The sequence below is a fragment of the Oncorhynchus nerka genome, linkage group LG11 (genome assembly GCF_034236695.1).
Source record: "Oncorhynchus nerka isolate Pitt River linkage group LG11, Oner_Uvic_2.0, whole genome shotgun sequence".
NCBI classification, from domain to species: Eukaryota; Metazoa; Chordata; class Actinopteri; order Salmoniformes; family Salmonidae; genus Oncorhynchus; species Oncorhynchus nerka.
The window spans coordinates 31,278,384-31,299,776 of NC_088406.1; the positions used below are offsets into that span (position 1 = coordinate 31,278,384).

The window sequence follows — 21,393 nt, forward strand, 5'->3', positions numbered from 1 at the left end:
CACAGTGCAGAAGATCTGGGGAACATGAAACAGGCACACCATACAGCCCGGCGTTGACTGAGCACTGTTACATTAGCTCAGTGAGTGTAAGTGTGCGGCTGCTCACACGCAGTCTGCTGAAGAGACGTTTCACTCCTTCAGTCAAGACTAGGTAGGCTGTGCCCCCACCACATCTCTTTCTCTCCCTCTCTCTCTCTCCCCCTCTCTCTCTATATATATTTTTTTCTGTCTCTCTCTCCCAGTGTGTGCTGTCACTCTCGTCAGAGTGGATTTGGACAATTCAAGGGAATTAGCCCTGGGATCAAAGGCTCAGTGGTGTGGTGGAGATATATATAGCAGCAGGCAGCAGGAAAGCCATGTCCACTCAAACGCAACATCACTCACAGCACTGTAATCCTCACAGTACACATCCTGTGGTTCAGGCAGAGAAAGGACCGACCACTGCCAGCCAACCTGTTTAATGGCCTCACTGATTGATTTTCCAATCACGCACCTGTGCAGAAGCCACTGATTGATATGTTAACGTATGATACTATTAACCTAGTTGCCTGATTGATTTATCTCCGTGAACTATAGGACATCATAGAATTGATTGGTTCGATTTCTTAACATTTGAAATTATGAAATATACTTATTCATTTCACTGAGGGAGAGAGGGTAATGTATAACGTTTACATTATGTCAGGATATGTTATTGTTAGCCATCAGGGATCCTATGGGAGGAGAAGAGACACAGTCTGGTACAAGTCACCATGACAGCCATGAGTTGGAGAGGAGTGAGGAATTTGGGAAGAAGTCAGGTTAGATGAAGTGAGGAAGAACATATATCACTCATCTTCTGGATATCAACAGAGGTTTATTGGTTCAGATGTGTAAGGAGGGGCTCAGCATAGGAGAAAGGGTTAAATATCAGTGCTTGTGTGAATATGGTGTCATGTCTTTGGCTATGCCGGATTAATAAGTGATATGACATGCTATTCTATAAAATAATTTCTCCGTAATTAATATCACCTGATTGAGCTAATCATGTAAATGTAATTAACTAGAGAATCAGACACCACAAAATAATATTTATAGAGCTGTTATCTTCCGAATAAACTCTTAAAGACCTAGTAATATTTTACATCAATAGCAGTCAATATTAATCCTCATCTTAATTCAGTCTCATCTGAAAGTTGTAAATTCTTAGTTATCTGCACGAACCCTGGCTAACAAGTTGAATCAGCAATACAAAATTGGGTTTAATTATTTATTTACTAAATACCTAACTAATCACATAGAATTACACATAATTAAATCATAACTTGATTACAAATTACGTCATAAAGGAAAACGTCCCTAGCGGGCGGAACAGATATGACAGCTTGTTACACAAAAGAAAAGGGGCAGGGTTTGAGTGAAAGAGCGGGAAGACTGAGGAAGAAAGGGAAGAAGCTGTGCTATCGTAAATACAGTATCTTATGCATTCTAAATTACCGCCCATTTGGAAAAGGAAAATGCAATAAACATTTACTCTGAGCTGCGCTTCGGTAGGTTGGTGGTAGATGGAAGGCCGTGTTGACCAACCGAGTCCTTTGAAGAATGTCTCTGGTGGTCAATTGGATATGTTGTAGTAACGTCGTTGTGTGATAGACGGGTTCCTTTATACTCTTTCTGTTCCTTCCTAACCCTCGTTTGCATCTGCTGTTGCTAACTCAATGGCTAGGAGGTATCACTTCTGTAGTGGATAAGAGTTCAAAGTTCATACCATGGAGATAATGGGAAGAACTTTGTCCTCCCGGTTGGCATATCTGCATGTGACTCGGGCCGGGGCCACATCGTTCTTGGAGATATCCTTTCGGTGGTTTCCATGATGTTAACATAGCATGGTTAATTTAGTTGGTCAATTCTAGCTAACGAACTTGCTAACCAGACATCCCTCTCAAGCAGTCTTAACATTTTAAGCAAGTTAACTAAGAACGTTAATGAAATTGAGTTTATATGCCCAAATTATGCTCTTTGGATGGCTGCAAGTAAGGAAAATATTATTGCTATACATGCTAGCTATACATACATCCTTCCGGAGACACCTGAAACCCCACCTCTTTCAGGAATACCTAGGATAGGATAAAGTAATCCTTCTCACCCCCCTTAAAATATTTAGATGCACTATTGTAAAGTGGCTGTTCCACTGGATGTCTTAAGGTGAACGCACCAATTTGTAAGTCGCTCTGGATAAGAGCGTCTGCTAAATGACTTAAATGTAAATGATTCGCAACCAAAGCTCACACTGATGTTGGCTTCGTTCTGTAGTTACTATCTGAACCATTCTGACATAGGACCGTCATCCTCACATCTTCAGAACAGAAAGTTATATTGTCATCAAGGGCTTATATAGGAAGGGAGAGGAAGGCGTGTTTGTAAAGTTTTATAGCCCATGTCCCTTCACAGGGCGGGCCACTGATTGAGCAGCCCTATCTTATGAAAACCCACATCTCACATTTTAGAAGCTAAAATCACCTTTCATCGCATCACAAATAAATTGAAATTTCATATTCAAACATTTAAATTGAACAACAATTCCATGTGAATCCGATAACTCTGATGTGTAGACTTTCCACTGTAGAGTTTATGTCATCTGATCATTGATGAGAATGTCTCAAATGACAACCGAACTGACATCATATTCATTAAGTACCACTGCATATGTTCAATTGGTCGCATTACCAGAATATAGTTAATTTCCCCCCACCTTCTGATGTTCCCCGAATCTCTATGTTAACCAAGGGTTTTGCAAATGTAACCTCAGTAGGGTAGAGAGAGGAAAAAGAGGGGAAGAGGTATTTATGACTGTCATAAACATACCCCCCGGGCCAACATCATGACAATGGTTTTTGTCTTCTGTAGCTGAATGACTCAATGGCTGAATAATTTTGGTTTGAGCTTTACTAATCGTCCGTTAAATTTGATAAGGTTCATTTAGAACCTAACAGTATGTACGTCAATGGTTCTTTTGTTGATGTTGCAAAAGCAGCAGCCACACTTCCTGGGGTCCACACAAAACATGAAACATGACATATTACGTACAGAACATGAATAAACAAGAACTGCTCAGCTGTTTATGTCGATGTCACAATAAGTACTGACAGTTTGATATGACGCATATGAACTGGTTCCCAATTTCTCTGATGTAACCCCCCCGATGGTCACAATCAAAATCATGATATCAACCCTCAGACAGATTGAGACATGACATGAGAGGTCAAGAGCCATGAGGTTATGTAGTCAGAATGGTATCTACAAAGATGGTTTTCTATACCATCTATGTGATATCTACACAGTCTCCACAGTGGAGAGGACCATGCCATGTCCTAATGTTGACCGGTTTATTAGGGTAAGAACACATTGTATCATTGTGTACCTCACCCCTTTACAGACACCTGCTATACTCTTTTTACAATCAGAAGATCAAGCAAATTGTTCTGTCCTCTGACATTTTTGTCAGTATCAATCTTGTGAAAATGTAGTTGAGTCCGAGTGTTGTCGTCATGTTTGACTATCAGTGGACACATTTTGCCAACAGTACCCGTTGTACTGGTTCATTCATCCAGAAACATAGCTCACCAACTGCTCTTTTGTTTCCTGTCTGAATCATTTTTTTGTCCAATTGTCATTTTTTGTCCACTTCCCTTTTACTTACTTGGGGCAGAGTTCTACTACTTCAGGTTGAAATTTGACAATATATTTCTGATAAAAATGTGTAATTAAAAAGTTTGGGGACTCCAAAATCTCCTTTTCATCCCTGCATCAAATGACGTAACACATTTTCTGAATGTCAACACTTAACCCCTTCACTCACAAAAACTCTGCTATTGTTATTAGAGTGTTGAATGTGCTGAAAAGAATCTCAAGAATGTTGGTGATAACAGAGGACATTGTGCTCTGCCTGCTTGACAATACACCTTTTTTCAAAGGTGCAGTTCAACTCCTGTTTATTTTGCTTACACTCTGCATATACAGTACATGTTGTGATGGCGTAAAGTTGTTACAACTGTACATTTTTCAAACACACCACATTCTCCTCTTATCTTAATTATCTAAATGGAATTTACGCAAATCATCTCCAAGCTTTATCGTTTTATTCTAGCTTTCATTCTGGTTACATCTTGCACACCTTAAAAACTAGCCCCACCTCTACATGTCTGTCTGCAAGCAGCCAAGTCGTCAAACCAGTCAGAATATTTAGAACATCACCTCTGCAAGATGTTCACAGGTAAAACTAACTACTTTTGTATACATAAAAAATATATTTGCTGTAATGAGATTTCTTTCCAAATGTACATTCATAATGCAGACATAATTCATATTTTACAACAGCTAGTTCATTGTTATATGCATAAGCATAGTATATAACAAAAGTGGAAGAGACTGGTTTATATGTCAGCGGTTAATGGTTCTCTGTAGAAAGACAGATGGCTTTGGAATGTGTTTGGTGGATGGGAGGAGGTCACAGCATTGCTATAGGGGAACTCGAATGGAATTCTGTGGATTAGGTGAAGGAGGGGTTGAGGTCAGGTCAGAACCCCTGAAGGGAGAAATTATGGTTTATTACCCTATTATCCTCTTCCTGTGGAACCGTAAGATGTAAGGATTGGAGAGAAGGAGGAGTGTCCAAAGTGGAGTATTTAACCCATCAATCCTGGTGGGAACATGTCTTTGTCTGGACACAGCTGTGTCGACACTTTGGGAATAATTAAACTTGGTTAAGCTTCTCTAGTGTCCGTGAGTTATTTCCTCTGACAAATTAGAACCTAGCAGAATGAAATGACATATGACTTTCTAACACAACAACAATTAATTTGCCTATGCTCCATTTCAATGCATTTATCTTTTCTATAGAAGGAAACTCATCCTCAGCTATAGTTGCACATGGATTTTGAACATGGCTGTGGAGACAATAATGGAAACCTTAAGCCTGGTACTAACCTACACACAATAGTGACCTAAATACCTAACTACATTTCTTGTGAAATACAGGTTAGTTGTGCAAGTAATCTTTGTAATTGAATGTCATGTATCCTTTGTTCACCTACGTAGTTGTTTTTTAAGAGGCCTATGATGTGAAATGTATAAAATATATATATATACAATATATCCTAGATCTCTGTGTGTATGCAATAGTCCAATGCATTTGTATATGGCATATGATGAATGTCCCTGACAAATCTTTACAGTGAAAGGGAGCTAAACAACTATATTGTATTCTGGAACACAGAACCCAAACCCACCAATCCTGATCCAACCAAGGGTTGCAGAGGTGGCCCAGCGAGTCCTATACCAAGTAGGCCTTCTAGCTCTATTTTATGCTGTTATAAATTTGACAAGATAAGTGCATAACATATATATCTTATGGCATCTGTATTTTCCTGTATTTAATCATCATAATTGCTGTGAAAAGGAAGAATTTGTACGTATCTTATTGGCAAATCTTTGAGTGTCACGCCCTGACCGTAGATTGCTTTGTATGTTTCTATTTTTAGTTTGGTCAGGGTGTGATGTGTGTGGGTATTCTATGTTTGTATTTCTATGTGTTTGGCCTGGTATGGTTCCCAATCAGAGGCAGCTGTCAATCGTTGTCTCTGATTGAGAACCATACTTAGGTAGCCTGTTTTCCCACTCTTGTTTGTGGGTGGTTATTTTCCGTTTCAGTGTTTTTTCACCATTTGGGACTGTTTCGTTTTTTTCTTCATTCGCTTATTCTTTTGTTTCCTGTGTTCAGTGTAATAAATATGACAAACACTTACCACGCTACATATTGGTCCGATATTTCCTACTCCTCCTCAGAAGAGGAAGACGACAACCGTTACATTGAGTATGTATGAAATACCCTAGGCCTGGAATGATCTCTCTCTCTCCCTCTCTCTCTGTTCATTCTTCCATTCTAGGAAAGATTGTAGCCTTCACAGCCAAACTTAACATCTGTGACAGCTACCCAACTCACATAGGTATCTTGAAGTTTGCCAACATCCTGGTCAATGAGGGAGATGGCTACAGTACTGACACAGGAAAATTCACCTGCTCGCTAGCCTCTAGTGACTCCCCATCCCGCATGAGGGAGCGTAATCATCGACGGACACTAATTAGCATAACGCAACGGACATAAATATTCCTAGAAAATATTCCTATTCATGAAAATCACAAGTGAAATATATTGAGACACAGCTTAGCCTTTTGTTAATCACCCTGTCATCTCAGATTTTCAAAATATGCTTTACAGCCAAAGCTAGACAAGCATTTGTGTAAGTTTATCGATAGCCTAGCATAGCATTTTGTCCAGCTAGCAGCAGGTAACTTGGTCATGGAAATCAGAAAAGCAATCAAATTAAATCGTTTACCTTTGATGAGCTTCAGATGTTTTCAATCACGAGACTCCCAGTTAGATAGCCAATGTTCCTTTTTTCCCAAAATATATTTTTGTCCACCGGGACAATTGGTTTTTCAGTAGGACCGATTGGAATAATGGCTACCTCTGTATTTTACGCGAGAATCACTCTGGGAGCCATCAGGTGACCAGTTGTGCAATGTAGCTGCTTACGGGTATTCTTCAACATAAATGCGTAAAACTAAGTCACAATGCTGTAGACACCTTGGGGAATACGGAGAAAAAGTAATCTGGTTGATAGCCCATTCACTACTCAATAGGGACGCATTGGAACGCAGAGCTTTCAAAACATGAGGCACTTCCGGATTGGATTTTTCTCAGGCTTTCACCTGCAATATCAGTTCTGTTATACTCACAGACAATATTTTTACAGTTTTGGAAACTTTAGAGTGTTTTCTATCCTAGGCTGTCAATTATATGCATATTCTAGCATCTTGTCCTGACAAAATATCCCGTTTACTACGGGAACGTTATTTTTCCAAAAATGAAAATACTGCCCCCTAGTCACAAAAGGCTACTAGATGGCTTGTACCACTTCACACTGTATATGTCCACCTACGGGCGTGCCCAGTGTAGTATCTTAAAGAATGGCCAGCGGGTAGTCTCAGCATACCATACCAGCCTGCCAGACAATTGTTGCCAGGTAGCCAGCATTGGTAGTGTGATTGAGCTCCTTAAAGGAGACCATGTTTGGGTTCATCTGTGGGGGCCTACAATATTTCTCTGTTTTAGAGAAATATTTTAGCTTAAATATGTGTGCCCAATGCCACCCCTCATCTCTGATTTCCCGTTGGGCGCACAATATCAAGTGCGCCTATAGGCTATTTAGTGTGGTTTCAATCAAATGATCCAAATGATCCATAGTCTATAGGCTCTAGGCTATACGAAGTGCATGCCCAGAAAAGAGGAAGTTATATTTCTAAGGAAATTAACTTCCTTCCTGAGTCTTTTGCACTGCTGGGATGGTGTGATAAATAATTGTCGATTTAGGCCTAGTCCAACAAATGCGATATCGTGCTTGCGGATTAGACTATATGTTCTGTTCAGCTTGAGAAGGACAGCATGAATATGAAAAGGAGGACCTGATGTTAACTTTGATAGCTTGCTACCACTATAATTGATTTTAAGAAAAACAATATGTTTTTTGCCCATTCTTTTTTTATCAGAGGTATTACCTCACAGAAAGACAGATTCAAGTAACTTGGTGCTGAAACTTGAAGCAGGCAGCCACGGCACAAGAAATTGAAACAATCATGGTGCTGAAAGTAGGCATATTAGAGTAGGAATAATTCATTTAAACTGTCTTCATTATAGTTTGACTTTACTAACAACAAGAGGGATTTATATTGGAGCAATTTTCTTCCTATTTAAGAAATAAGAGGTAGGCCTACCTATTTGACAGACGAAATTAGGCTATAGGCTGCAATCCAAACTCCATGTACTCTTCAAATAGTGTCGGTAAAGGAAATGAAACGATTCCAGGTAGCCTAGCAGTTAAGAGCATTGGGCCAGTAACTGAAAGGGCGCTAGTTCAAATCCCTGAGCCGACTATGTGAAAAACATGTCAATGTTTCCGTGAGTGGTACATTCAGAATTGACTTTGTTTAGACATCCAGCCTGTATTCTAGTTTCATGACCCGAGACAAATCTTCAAAGGCACACTATTTATTTACAAGGAGTGGTACATGTGGGAACGCTTTACTTGCAGCAACATAACATGTTATGACACGGTCATAACCATATCATAATATGTCATAACAGCTGACACAACTTGTCATAACCTGTTATTATATGGTCATAACACTGTCATGACACATACAGTATATTTAGACCTGTTGGGAAATATATTGCACATTTTATGGCTGGTTATGACACCTAGCTACATAAGAGTGTAAAAACCCACAAAAACGACCACCGTAGTTATTTTATGGCTAGTTATGACACATACATAGGAGTGTCAAAACCCACAACTTACCACACAAGGCTAAACATGCCATTACACCATAGCCTAAGGGAGTCTCCCATTCTTCTACGCAGATCCTCTCAAGCTATGTCAGGTTGGATGGGGAGCGTTGCTGCACAGCTATTTTCAGGTCTCTCCAGAGATGTTCGATCGGGTTCAAGTCCGGGCTCTGGCTGAGCCACTCAAGGACATCCAGAGACTTGTCCAGAAGCCACTGCATTGTTTTGGCTGTGTGCTTAGGGTCGTTGTCCTGTTGGAAGGTGAACCTTCGCCCCAGTCTGAGGTCCTGAGCGCTCTGGAGCAGGTTTTCATCAAAGATCTCTCTGTACTTTTGCTCCATTCATCTTTGCCTCGATCTTGACTAGTCTCTCAGTCCCTGCCGATGGAAAAACCTCCCCACAGCATGATGCTGCCACCACCATGCTTCACCGTAGGGATGGTGCCAGGTTTCCACCAGACGTGACACTTGGCATTCAGGCCAAAGAGTTCAATCTTGGTTACATTAGACCAGAGAATCTTGTTTCTCATGGTCTGAGAGTCTTTAGCTCACTTTTGGCAAACTCCAAGCGGGCTGTCATGTGCCTTTTTACTGAGGAGTAGCTTCCGTCTGGCCACTCTATCATAAAAGCCTGATTGGTGGAGTGCTGCAGAGATGGTTGTCCTTCTGGAAGGTTCTCCTATCTCCACAGATGAACTCTAGAGCTCTGTCAAAGTGACCACATGGTTCTTGGTCACCGACCTGACCAAAGCCATTCTCCCCCGATTGCTCTGTTTGGCCGGATGGCCAGCTCTAGGAAGAGTCTTGGTGGTTCCAAACTTCATCCATTTAAGAATGATGTGGAGGCCACTGTGTTCTTGTGGACCTTCAATGCTGTAGAAATTCTTTGGTACCCTTCCCCAGATCTGTGCCTCAACACAATCCTGTCTCGGAGCTCTACGGACAATTCATTTGACCTTATGTCTTGGTTTTTACTCTGACATGCACTGTCAACTGTGGGACCTTATATAGACAAGTGTGTGCCTTTCTAAATCATATTCAATCAATTGAATATACCACAGGTGGACTCCAATCAAGGTATAGAAACATCTCAAGGATGATCAATGGAAACAAGATACACATGACCTCAATTTCGAGTCTCATAGCAAAGGGTCTGAATACTTCTGTAAATAAGGTAGTTCTGTTTATTTATTTGTAATACATTTGCAAACATTTCTAAAAAACTGTTTTCGCTTGGTCATTACTGGGGTATTGTCTGTAGACTGCTGAAAAAAATACATTTAATCAATTTTAGGATTCGGCTGTAACGTAACAAAATGTGGAGAAAGTCAAGGGGTCTGAATACTTTCTGAAGTCACTGTATATATTAATTTTTTATTTACCACATTAAATTATCATTGTAATTGCGCAAACATTTATGTCAGACATGTACCTACCCCAATGCTCTGTTGCTGATGACTGTGATGAATACAGGAACAGATTTCAGGAGCAGGACAAGACACCCTCTTTTTGACTGATGACTGATATAAGGGGGCCTGTACGTGATAGGCCTATCTGGCTTATTTGATTATGATGGTCATAATGCTTCTTGACCGTGTCATAGTGTTTTTTCTTAGTCCAAGTAAAATGACACAGGATGGTCATAATGCTTCATGAGTGTCATAAAGTGTATTTTCTACATGTTATTGAAAATATGATGAAAAAAACATGACTGTAAAGAATTAATTACAAAAACGACTAAAGATTTAAGAAACAAACTTTCAAACTAAAGGAAAAATCATTTGAATAAATGTGGGTTTTGACAGCCATAAAATAACGCAATATATGTCACAACCGGTGTAAATATATGGGTCATGACAGTTCTATGACCACATTATGACAGGTTATGTCAGCTGTTATGACATTATGACATTTTTATGACCGTTTTTATAGGATTCTTCCCACTATATGATTGATATGTCAAGCAATAAAATCTAAAGTTATCAATTAAAAGTTTATGTAAAAACACTACTTGTCCTCGTGAAAATTACAGCTGTAATGTCATCAATCAAATCAAACGTTTTTTACATAGAAGATTTCTTACAACAAATGCATTTCAAGGTGTTCAAAGTTATGCATTGAAAGGCATGTGGCACCTTCCTCTTGGCAGGTAGGTGACCAGAGGATTCTCTCTGCCACATGCAAATGCTTCTGTGGAGCTCATAAGTGTAGCCATGCAGCCTATTTTGGCAGTTCACAATATCGGCCGTACGGATGTGGAATGCAAGTGGAGGAAGCCAGTCGAAGACTACAACCCTCTGTCCCAAGGTCCCACACTGGAGGATCTTCAGTGGCTAAGGAAGCGTCTCCTGGGCAGGTTCAGTGGAATGGCATGTCTCCTTGAACCTGAGCCAGAACAACCACTACCCTACTTATGTAATTAATTTCATTATCCTTTTGGCCAAATTTCATATTCACAAATGTAAATTTACAAACAAAAAACCTAATTTTCTTACCTTACAAAAATACATTGAACTATATTTTAAGAAAATTAAATACTCTACCAACAAAAAAGCTGTTAGAATAATAAATGTGTGTATGTCCCTTAAGGTCCTTGTGTAATGTGATATTGTACCCCTTAGCTCCCGAGTGGCACAGCAGTCCAAAGCACTGCATCTCAGTGCTAGAGTTGTCACTACAGACTCTGGTTTGATTCCAGTCTGTATCACAACAGGCCGTGATTGGCCCAGCGTCGTTAGGGTTTGGCCCAGCGTCGTTAGGGTTTGGGTTTGGCCGGGGTAAGCTATCATTATAAATAAGAAGTCCCCCATGTACTTATTGATTTGTTGTTAATACAAATCAAATGTAAAAAAGAACCCCCCAAGAATATATACTTCGATAATTTTTTTCTAAAATATTAAATGAATAAAAAATCTAAACGGGAGATAGATTAGCGTCAACACTAGCTGTTATCTATCCACACTTCCAGTTTTTGGAGTTTGCCTTTAAAATAAAAGCGTGCGGTAAAACGCTATGTGTATGATACAAAATCTATATTTTTGCAGCTTTGCATAGTGCATAATGTTAAACTTATGTTATTATAACTACATTATTACTATATATTGTTCAAGGATGCAATTTGAAATGAATGTTTCAAAAAAGTCTTATTGTATTTTTGTTGGATTGCACAAAACATTGCACTGTACAGCAAAAACGATCGATGTGTGACCATAAAACCAGAGTCCAGTCTAGTTACTAGAGTCTCAGGAGTGCAAATCAGAGGAGTTTGAACAAAAGCTAGTTCATAGAAAGTCTTGCTGGACTTTTACTGTGGTCAAACAGCTTAAAATGGAGTGCCTGGACTCTAAATGGTACCAATATAGCACTGTACAGGAAAAACAATTATTTATGCTGATGTAAAGTGGGTTGGGGAGTACTCAGTAGGGTCTGTAGAATGTATATATGGTGTCATTTCACGGGGCTCCGGATAATACGGAGTGTTGCTGACCTTTTACTCCACCTATTACATTATCCAAAGTACAAATCACTTTATATGCATTACATATTGGCTTATAGAGAAAAAACATGATTTGTTCCGATGTAAAAATGGGTTGGGGAGTACTCAATAGGGTCTGTCGAACCTATTTGTTGTCATTTCATGGGGCTCTGAATAATACTGAGTGTTGCTGGCCTTTTACTCCACTCATTACATTGGCCTCAATGTAAATCCCTGTATTTGGAATACATATTGGTTTATGGGGTGGAGTAATTATTCAGAGCACCATGAAATGACACCATATATACTTTACCTATTGAGTATATATACAGACCCTATTGAGTATTGCCTACATTACTTTTACTGCAATAGTGTTTGCCCTTTAAGCCAATATGTATTCCATATACAATAATTTGCACTGTGGCCAATGGAATGGGTGGAGTATAAGGCCAGCAACACTCCGTATTATTCAGAGCCCCATGAAATGACACCATATATACATTATATAGACAGAGCCTACTGAGTATTCCCTACAATACTTTTACTGCGGCACCCAGAATAGTTTTTACTCTATAAGCCATTATGTATTCCATATGCAGTGATTCACATTGGGGGAATTTATTTGACCACAATTTAATGCAAATGCCACTTAAATATGAACAAATATGAATAATTGTTCATGGTTAGACAATTATTTTTCATATATCATTAACAAATACAGGTTATTGACACTTTTCTACTAATAAGTGGGGAACTTTTATTTAGAACGTTTCTGAAATCCCGTGAACCGTAAAAACCATTTATGTGTTGCTGACGAGACGCTGATGCTAGATAGCTAGCTTGACAGCCTGAAACTGAGTTATGATATTATTTAGTAGATTTTATTTGTAAACCAATTCAAATGGCTATAGAGGATTTGTTGGGATCCGATTTTGTAAAGAACGGCAAGAAGCTCTAAAGAAGTTAGAAGATGTATAAATAAGTTAGTAGTAGCTAGATAACATTATCCTGCTAGCTAAAGACTAGCTAGTAGCTATTATATTTTGTTGCAGTCTTCTTCTCTGACAGGACCAGGATAGTCTACCTAGTTATAATATTATAACAAAAATTGTTCCATTCTGTTACAACAACAACATGTTGTATCCCAAAGAAGACAAGGAGAATCGCATCCTGCTCTATGCAGTAAGTGTGATGACTGATGTTCATTCATACCCCCTCCAAATGGATTAGCTATCTAGTTTCATGCACTACCGTATTGGTTTGGAAGTGTTTGGGCATTCAATTGTTTAAACAAGTAAATGCATGAATGTAGTAGACATTACTGACTGTTGTGTGTATCTCGAGAGTGCAGGAACTGTGACCATCAACAAGAAGCAGACAACAGCTGCATCCATGTCAATAAGACATAGATGCATAGATCCCCCGTTTCTCCTTCACCCAAATCCAGACAGCTGATGTCCTGAAAGAGCTGCAGAATTTGGATCCCTACGAATCAGCTGGGCTAGACAATCTGAACACTCTCATCCTAAAATTATCCGCCGCCATTGTCGCAACCCCTATTACTAGTCTGTTCAACCTCTCTTTCGTATCGTCTGAGATTCCTAAAGAATGGAAAGCGGCTGCGGTCATCCCCCTCTTCAAAGGGGGAGGCACTCTAGACCCAAACTGTTATAGACCTATATCCATCCTGCCCTGCCTTTCTAAAGTCTTCGAAAGCCAAGTGAACAAACAGATCATCGACCATCTCGAATCCCACCGTACCTTCTCCGCTATGCAATCCGGTTTCCGAGCTGGTCACGGGTGCACCTCAGACACGCTCAAGGTCCTAAACGATATCATAATTACCATCGATAAAAAACAGTACTGTGCAGCCGACTTCATCGACCTGGCCAAGGCTTTCGACTCTGTCAATCACCGTATTCTTATCGGCAGACTCAACAGCCTTGGTTTCTCAAATGACTGCCTCGCCTGGTTCACTAACTACTTCTCAGATAAGAGTTCAGTGTGTCAAATCGGAGGGCCTGTTGTCCGGACCTCTGGCAGTCTCTATGGGGGTGCCACAGGGTTAAATTCTCGGGCTGACTCTTTTCTCTGTATATATCAATGATGTCGCTCTTGCTGCGGGTGATTCTTTGATCCACCTCTACGCAGACGACACCATTCTGTATACTTCTGGCCCTTCTTTGGACACTGTTAACAACCCTCCAGGCAAGCTTCAATGCCATACAACTCTCCTTCTGTGGCCTCCAACTGTTCTTAAATACAAGTAAAACTAAATGCAGGCTCTTCAACCGATCGCTGCCTGCACCTGCCCGCCTGTCCAACACTACTCTGGACGGCTCTGACTTAGAATACGTGGACAACTACAAATACCTAGGTGTCTGGTTAGACTGTAAACTCTCCTTCCAGACCCACATCAAACATCTCCAATCCAAAGTTAAATCTAGAATTGGCTTCCTATTTCGCAACAAAGCATCCTTCACTCATGCTGCCAAACATACCCTTGTAAAACTGACCATCCTACCAATCCTCGACTTCGGCGATGTCATTTACAAAATAGCCTCCAATACCCTACTCAACAAATTGGATGCAGTCTATCACAGTGCAATCCGTTTTGTCACCAAAGCCCCATATACTACCCACAATTGCGACCTGTACGCTCTCGTTGGATGGCCCTCGCTTCATACTCATCGCCAAACCCACTGGCTCCATGTCATCTACAAGACCCTGCTAGGTAAAGTCCCCCCTTATCTCAGCTCGCTGGTCACCATAGCATCACCCACCTGTAGCACGCGCTCCAGCAGGTATATCTCTCTGGTCACCCCCAAAACCAATTCTTTCGTTGGCCGCCTCTCCTTCCAGTTCTCTGCTGCCAATGACTGGAACGAACTACAAAAATCTCTGAAACTGGAAACACTTATCTCCCTCACTAGCTTTAAGCACCAACTGTCAGAGCAGCTCACAGATTACTGTACCTGTACATAGCCCACCTATCATTTAGCCCAAACAACTACCTCTTTCCCTACTGTATTTATTTTGCTCCTTTGCACCCCATTATTTTTATTTCTACTTTGCACATTCTTCCACTGCAAATCTACCATTCCAGTGTTTTACTTGCTATATTGTATTTACTTTGCCACCTTAGCCTTTTTTTGCCTTTACCTCCCTTATCTCACCTCATTTGCTCACATCGTATATAGACTTGTTTATACTGTATTATTGACTGTATGTTTGTTTTACTCCATGTGTAACTCTGTGTCGTTGTATGTGTCGAACTGCTTTGCTTTATCTTGGCCAGGTCGCAATTGTAAATGAGAACTTGTTCTCAACTTGCCTACCTGGTTAAATAAAGGTGAAATAAAAATCTATTTAAAAAAGATCACCCACTGGGTTGAGTAGGTGATCCCTATTTCCCACCACTTATGCTCAGACACTCAAATAAACCTCTGTCATGGGCAATTAGGCCATCTGTCTTTTCTCTGTCTCATCTCTCTTTCTCATTTCTGTATCATCTCTCCCCCTGAGTCTGACTCGCTAATAGGCCTACTAGCTAGTGGAGGTGCCGATGGTGATGCTGAACTGGCGGGATTAGCATCGCCATCAGGAACAGTTTGCCCCTCACTCCTCTCGTCCTGCACTGACAGTTCTCTGGCTCGTTCTGGGTTCGATTCGCCTTCTTTCTCTATTTTTTTGGACTTGAAAAATGTCAAACTTGTTTGCCTTTGATTATTTAAAAAATGTTTGGCTTTCCCACGATTTAAATTCAGTAGGGAGACGACTAGGCTACGTGACGTTATTACTTAGAGACATCTTCACGACACTTCTCTTCGTTACTTATGCCACTGGCCCTACCCCATAACCTATATGTACAAATAAGAGGATAGGAGGATTACATAGAAGGCTCACTGCGCTTTTACATGATGGTCTTTCTGGGGTACGGGATAAATAACGAGGCAGCTCGATTTAATGCTGATCGCTTTCATTAGAATGACTACAGTGCGAACAGTGAAATAATTTATAAATCATGCCGCGAGAGGTACCGGATATAGGCAAATAGGTGCCGGAACAAATAAAGTCAAATCTGAGAGGTGCAGGATCCTGCTCAAATTAAGCACTGCTCATCTCTCTCTCACACTCTCTGTCTCGTATCTGTATCTTCTCTCTGTCTCGTATCTGTATCTTCTCTCTGTCTCATATCTGTTTCTTCTCTCTGTCTCACATCTGTCTCATATCTGCAGGGCTGCCAACATGCTCTCATTTTGCGTACCAAATACGCAATTCTCTGTCCATGTATGCAGGTACGAGATCCGAGTTAAAAGTACGCATAAATTAATAGGGCCTGGTTTTTTTTTGTTTTTAAAAAACATTTAATAAAAAATAAATCCACTGAGTAAATCTAACGTCCCGATTCTCGAGCTGCAACACACAGACATGTACGGAGTTTGCGTCAAAGGACATGGAAATTAATACATCATACATTCGACGTAGCTACCTCGTGTCTGCCCCTCCTGTTTGTTGTGATGCTGAGTTTGCCGAATGTCAGCTGTAAGTTAACACATGGACAAATCCCTTTTCGACTCCGTGTGTTGTGGAAAGGTAAACAGTAATTGTTTTAAGCTAACGTTAGCGAACATAAGATGGACATTCAGTGGGCTCTAAAGTGCCAGCAGTTCAATAGATTTGCTAGTGAAATAAATTAAATGCTAATAGGAAAAATAACTGGTCGCATTTGTGCGAGTGTGATATACATTTAAATCTGCGTCCCTTTAGTTGCACTTTTCACGTAACATTACGAGGATCACGCAACCTGATAGACTGGAATTGTAATCATGATCCACGTCACAAAAATCATTACAAAGGTATAATAATAAATATAAACATCTTGGCATTAAATGGAGTCGGGAGTTTAGAAGACTGCGCGATGAAGAATTAATGAGTGTCCGGTATTAGCTATAGAGGCAATGCTTCTAAAATGCCTTTGCACTAGATTTGAGATTTTATCAATTTCGAAAATCTGAAATTACGTACGCGCTGCAAAGAAATACAATAGGCACCTTTACATAGTCTGAAACACCTGACTCTTCTAGCGAACAGCGTTCAGATTCCCTTTGCAGTAGCCTACTTATGCTTTGTGTAGCCAGTTTGCGGTCTGTGTCGATGCTCTAATTTGATTTTGTTTTTATGATTTCAAAATGAGTTTGCTTTTAGTGTTGATTAGGAACTCTCTGTTTGAGAGGTGACAAGTGTTCCTCTACCCACTGTTTCCTATCATAGCTTTTTCATTTTTATTATGGATAACATGTTTATTTGATACTGATGCCCTTGTTCTTATATCAGAGTGTATTTTTTTTTATCGCGGATAAGACGTTTGTCCATGTTGTACCTTAAAAAGCTAGGGGGCAGAATTTTCACTTTTGGGTAAATAGCATGCCCAATGCTGGACCCTTTTGTGAGTTGCACAAGACGTGATGAGCAGAGTTGGTTTATTTTCGTTCATGTATTGAATACAGATTGCCCCGTCTACAATTTGATCGATTATTAACGTTTAAAAATACCTAACGTTGTATTACAAAAGTATTTTGAAATATTTTGGCAAAGTTTATAGGCAACTTTTAAAATATTTTGTAGTGACGTTGGGTTTTTCTTAAGCTGTTTTTTTATGGATCAAACAGGCTTTATAAATGGACATTTTCGATATATATGGACGGAATTAATCGTACAAAAGGACCAATTGTGATGTTTATGGGACATATTGGAGTGCCAACAAAAGAAACTCGTCAAAGGTAATGCATTATTTCAGCGTTTTGTGTAGCGCCTGCTACGCTAGCTCTTTTGTTTACTACTGGTGAAGATGGGTGCATGCTATCAGATAATAGCTTCTTATGCTTTCGCCGAAAAGCATTTTTAAAATCTGACACGTTGGCTGGATTCACAACGAGTGTAGCTTTAATTGAGTATCTTACATGTGTGATTTAATGAAAGTTTGAATTTTATAGCATTTTATTTGAATCTGGCGCTCTGCATTTCCCCTGGCAATTGGCCAGTTGAGACGATAGCGTCTCCCTATCCTCAAGAGGTTTTTAACAAATAACTTGTTATTATTTGTTTAATAAAAAATTAAACTCCAAGAATAAAGGCCCTTTGGGCGTTCTTTCTAATTAGATATTGATTGTGACTTTCACCATATGTGTAAATGGAACGCTGTCAAGAAAGACATTTTGCGATCAGACTCACAAACAGCACACGCACTGCTCTTAAAACATGGACAGGGTTGGCAGGTCTGTCTCTTCTCTATATCTCTTCTCTGTCTCACCTCTCTGTCTCTTCTCTCCTCAGTGAGCTGAGCAGATCATTGCAGATGTGTTCCAGGATCCAACGCTACCTCAGACAGAGGATCACCCCTGCCCAAAGTGAGGGTGGCCAACACAACCACACTCAAACAAACCCTCATTCTCTATCTCCCTCCTCTAGCTCTCTGAAACCAGGCAATTTCTCCACACTATTTATATTCACAAACTATCTCTATCATTTCAAAATAATGTCAGCTGACAAGGTAGAAATCTGTCATTCTGCCCCTGAGCAAGGCAGTTAACCCACTGTTCCCCGGGCGCAGAAGACGTGAATGTCGATTATGGCAGCCCCCGCACCTCTCTGATTCAGAGGGGTTGGGTTATATGCGGAATATACATTTCATGTGAATGCATTCAGTTGTACAATTGACTAGGTATCTCCCTTCCAGATAAATCTAAAATATTGATCTCTTCACTCTCGTTTCAAGTGTGGCCACAAGGTGACAGTGTTTTTCCAGTCACACAGTATGAAGGCTGAGGTACGTTGCTAATCATAGAACACCCACTGTCCCCAAATAGTTGGTAAATCTAGAAATACTAGAGTATTATAGAGTCCACTGAGCTATATGGAGACATTGGTATGTGGTGTATATGAAAGTTACTGCTTTATTTTCTATGCAGGATGTCATGAGGCTGTACTATGTCTGCACAGCCCCTCACTGTGGACACCGCTGGACAGAGTGAGGAGGATGAAGAGGAGGTCTGATGTATGCATCCACAGTCTCTGCTGTTGCCCAACAGTCCACCATGTCTCACTGGGGTTCACTGTTGCTGAAAACAGAAAGACTGGTGGTTGTGTGGGCCTAAAATACTCTGCCAAATCAGAAACTTTTACAGGAATACTAACTTTGTGTGTTAGATCTTCATCATCTTGTTGGAGTGTACGTACAGGAACTGCTAAGATTTGTATGGACCATTTAAATGCCATTTCTTACCATGTTGTGGAGGAACACCTGTTGGGACATAATTGTGTTAATGTATTAGCTCTAGTACTTTTTACATGTATTTGAAATTAAATAAGACAAAGTTTTGTTGTGAAATGCTTCTGTTTTCTTTCAAAAACTTGATTGAAAGACTTCTCTAAGACTGCATGCCACTGTTGTGTATTTGAAATGTTTCCTGAATTTCCATTGTTACGCAATCATGTGACCTGATCTCTGTTGCAATACTTGCATCCAAAAAAAGAGCTTAAATATAGAAGGTAAAAAGTGTATTATCTTTTATAGTTGGGCATATGAAATGTTACTCTTTATTGGTGTAGCTTCGACTTCCCTTTTTGTATCTAGGCATATCTGTTTGGCCACTGCAGTGTATTTCCAAATGTGTAGTTTTCAATGCGTTTTAGACCCACTGAGTGTAATAGTGTCATTGGGGAAAGCATGAGTAATATGATTGGCATGCACATGAAAGGAAAGTACGCATAACATGTAATAACCCGCCGGAGAAACACAGTCCACATACCCTTTAACAATATGTTGTTAAACAAGTCACTTATTCTGAGGAACGTCAAGGAAACTGCCTATTTTCAATGACCTCTAGCGACGAAATGAAAAGTAATTCTTGATAGTTTAATACATGGACGTAAGAGTCACTGGTAAGGAAGTACCTATATGAGTTCTGTCGAAAGGTAATGATTTCTGATGATACATTGTTATGAATGGGTAAACTAAAGTTAATTGTTTGGTCTACAGTTTGGATATGGTACAGATTTACTGTGGTTAGTTACCCATATGTATGCATTTCAGTAGAGGTGGTTACTCGGGGACAGTGGGGAGCAGCAGCCCCTCAATGCCGGGAGACCCTCAAGTATCCTGCTCAAAGAGTTGTCATACACCACACAGCACTGCATTGCGGGGGCATCCAAGAATGTATGGACCAGCTCATCCACATACAGAGAATGCATATGCAGGATAGGAACTTTGATGACATTGGATACAAGTGAGTGACCTCTCCTTTCCAGGTATTTTCCATCATTCATTGTCTTAGGATAATACTATATGCATAATAACTGTTTTCTGGCATTTGCAGGCTTCTTATTTGGGGAGATTGCACAGTGTATGAGGGCCGTGGCTGGGGTGTTATGGGCACACATACCAAGGGCAACAACCACAACTCTTTGGCCTTTGCCTTCATGGGCAACTTCAACAGTAAAAAACACAATATTGGACTTTCCATCTCCCGGTCCTTACAGTGTGTAAGGCATTGGTACCAATGGGTTATGCTTCTCTGTTTCAGATGAGAGGCCCAGTCCAGCAGCCAAGTCATCTGTTAAACAGCTCCTGCAGTGTGGGGTTTTCACCCTGTATTTATCCTACTTGGGCACAGAGACTTGAGGGACACCGAATGTCCTGGGGAGAGACTATATGCTGCACTAAAACATCTCAAATTTCCCTGAACATAACATCATCCACAGACTCAATTGCTACTGGTTCGAAAGACAGAGAGAATTGGCTGGTGGAAGAGATTACCCAGAACATCGTAGCCATGGCCGATACTAGCAGGGTTACCTAAACTCGGTCCTGAAAATTGATGTGCAAACAGATTCTGAAATTATCTGTTGTAAATTGCCACCCATTCACAGTGTAATTGTAGAGGTCAAATATTAAAGTTGTAAAATGCGTCTGTTTAGTAGAAATTTTAAGACTACCAAAATAAATAATAACGTTTATTCACATAAAATTGTCCACATACCATTATATTCCTTTTTCTATGAGTGTGCTGCTATAAAGTTTTCTAGGAAATAAGAACTAATAGAGTAAATACAAAAAAATATGCTGCTGAACAAATACTAACTATTGACAGAAAACTGGATGGGACTTCAGTTTTGGGTGGCCAAAATATTATATTGTCCTGACTTGCTGTGTTGTGCTTGATGAGTTTAAGCTTTTGGAATTTAATTGAAATGGCTTCGCAAATCACACACACAAAAAAAACATAATTTGTCAAAGGGAGAAAAGCTTGTAGGCCTACCTGTAAATGTTTCAACATTGTAAGAGATGTTTAAAGGTACAACATTCCAAACAAGTGTACGCTTGTATTGCATGGTGTAGGATTAAGGGGGAGAAAAGAGGAAAATATGAAACATAAATGCAGCTTCATGCTGTACGCCTTGACGCTACAACAATTCTTACTTGTCAACTGTTGTGCAGGAAGCCGCATGCCCTGCAGGCAGACGTCTAGGCGTCA

At 40.1% G+C, this 21,393-nt stretch overlaps 2 long non-coding RNA genes across 2 annotated transcripts; both read left to right on the top strand.

Annotated features, from left to right (window-relative positions):
• The first annotated feature begins 4,220 nt into the window (after positions 1-4,220).
• Positions 4,221-5,776, top strand: LOC135573915 (uncharacterized). Its single transcript, XR_010465000.1, has 3 exons — positions 4,221-4,252; positions 4,879-5,016; positions 5,255-5,776. It is a non-coding gene; the product is annotated as an uncharacterized LOC135573915 (long non-coding RNA).
• Positions 5,777-17,264: 11,488 nt separating this feature from the next.
• LOC115137757 (uncharacterized) lies at positions 17,265-19,247 on the top strand. The gene is made up of 4 exons (XR_010465001.1): positions 17,265-17,640; positions 18,194-18,267; positions 18,636-18,686; positions 18,829-19,247. It is a non-coding gene; the product is annotated as an uncharacterized LOC115137757 (long non-coding RNA).
• Positions 19,248-21,393: the final 2,146 nt, after the last annotated feature.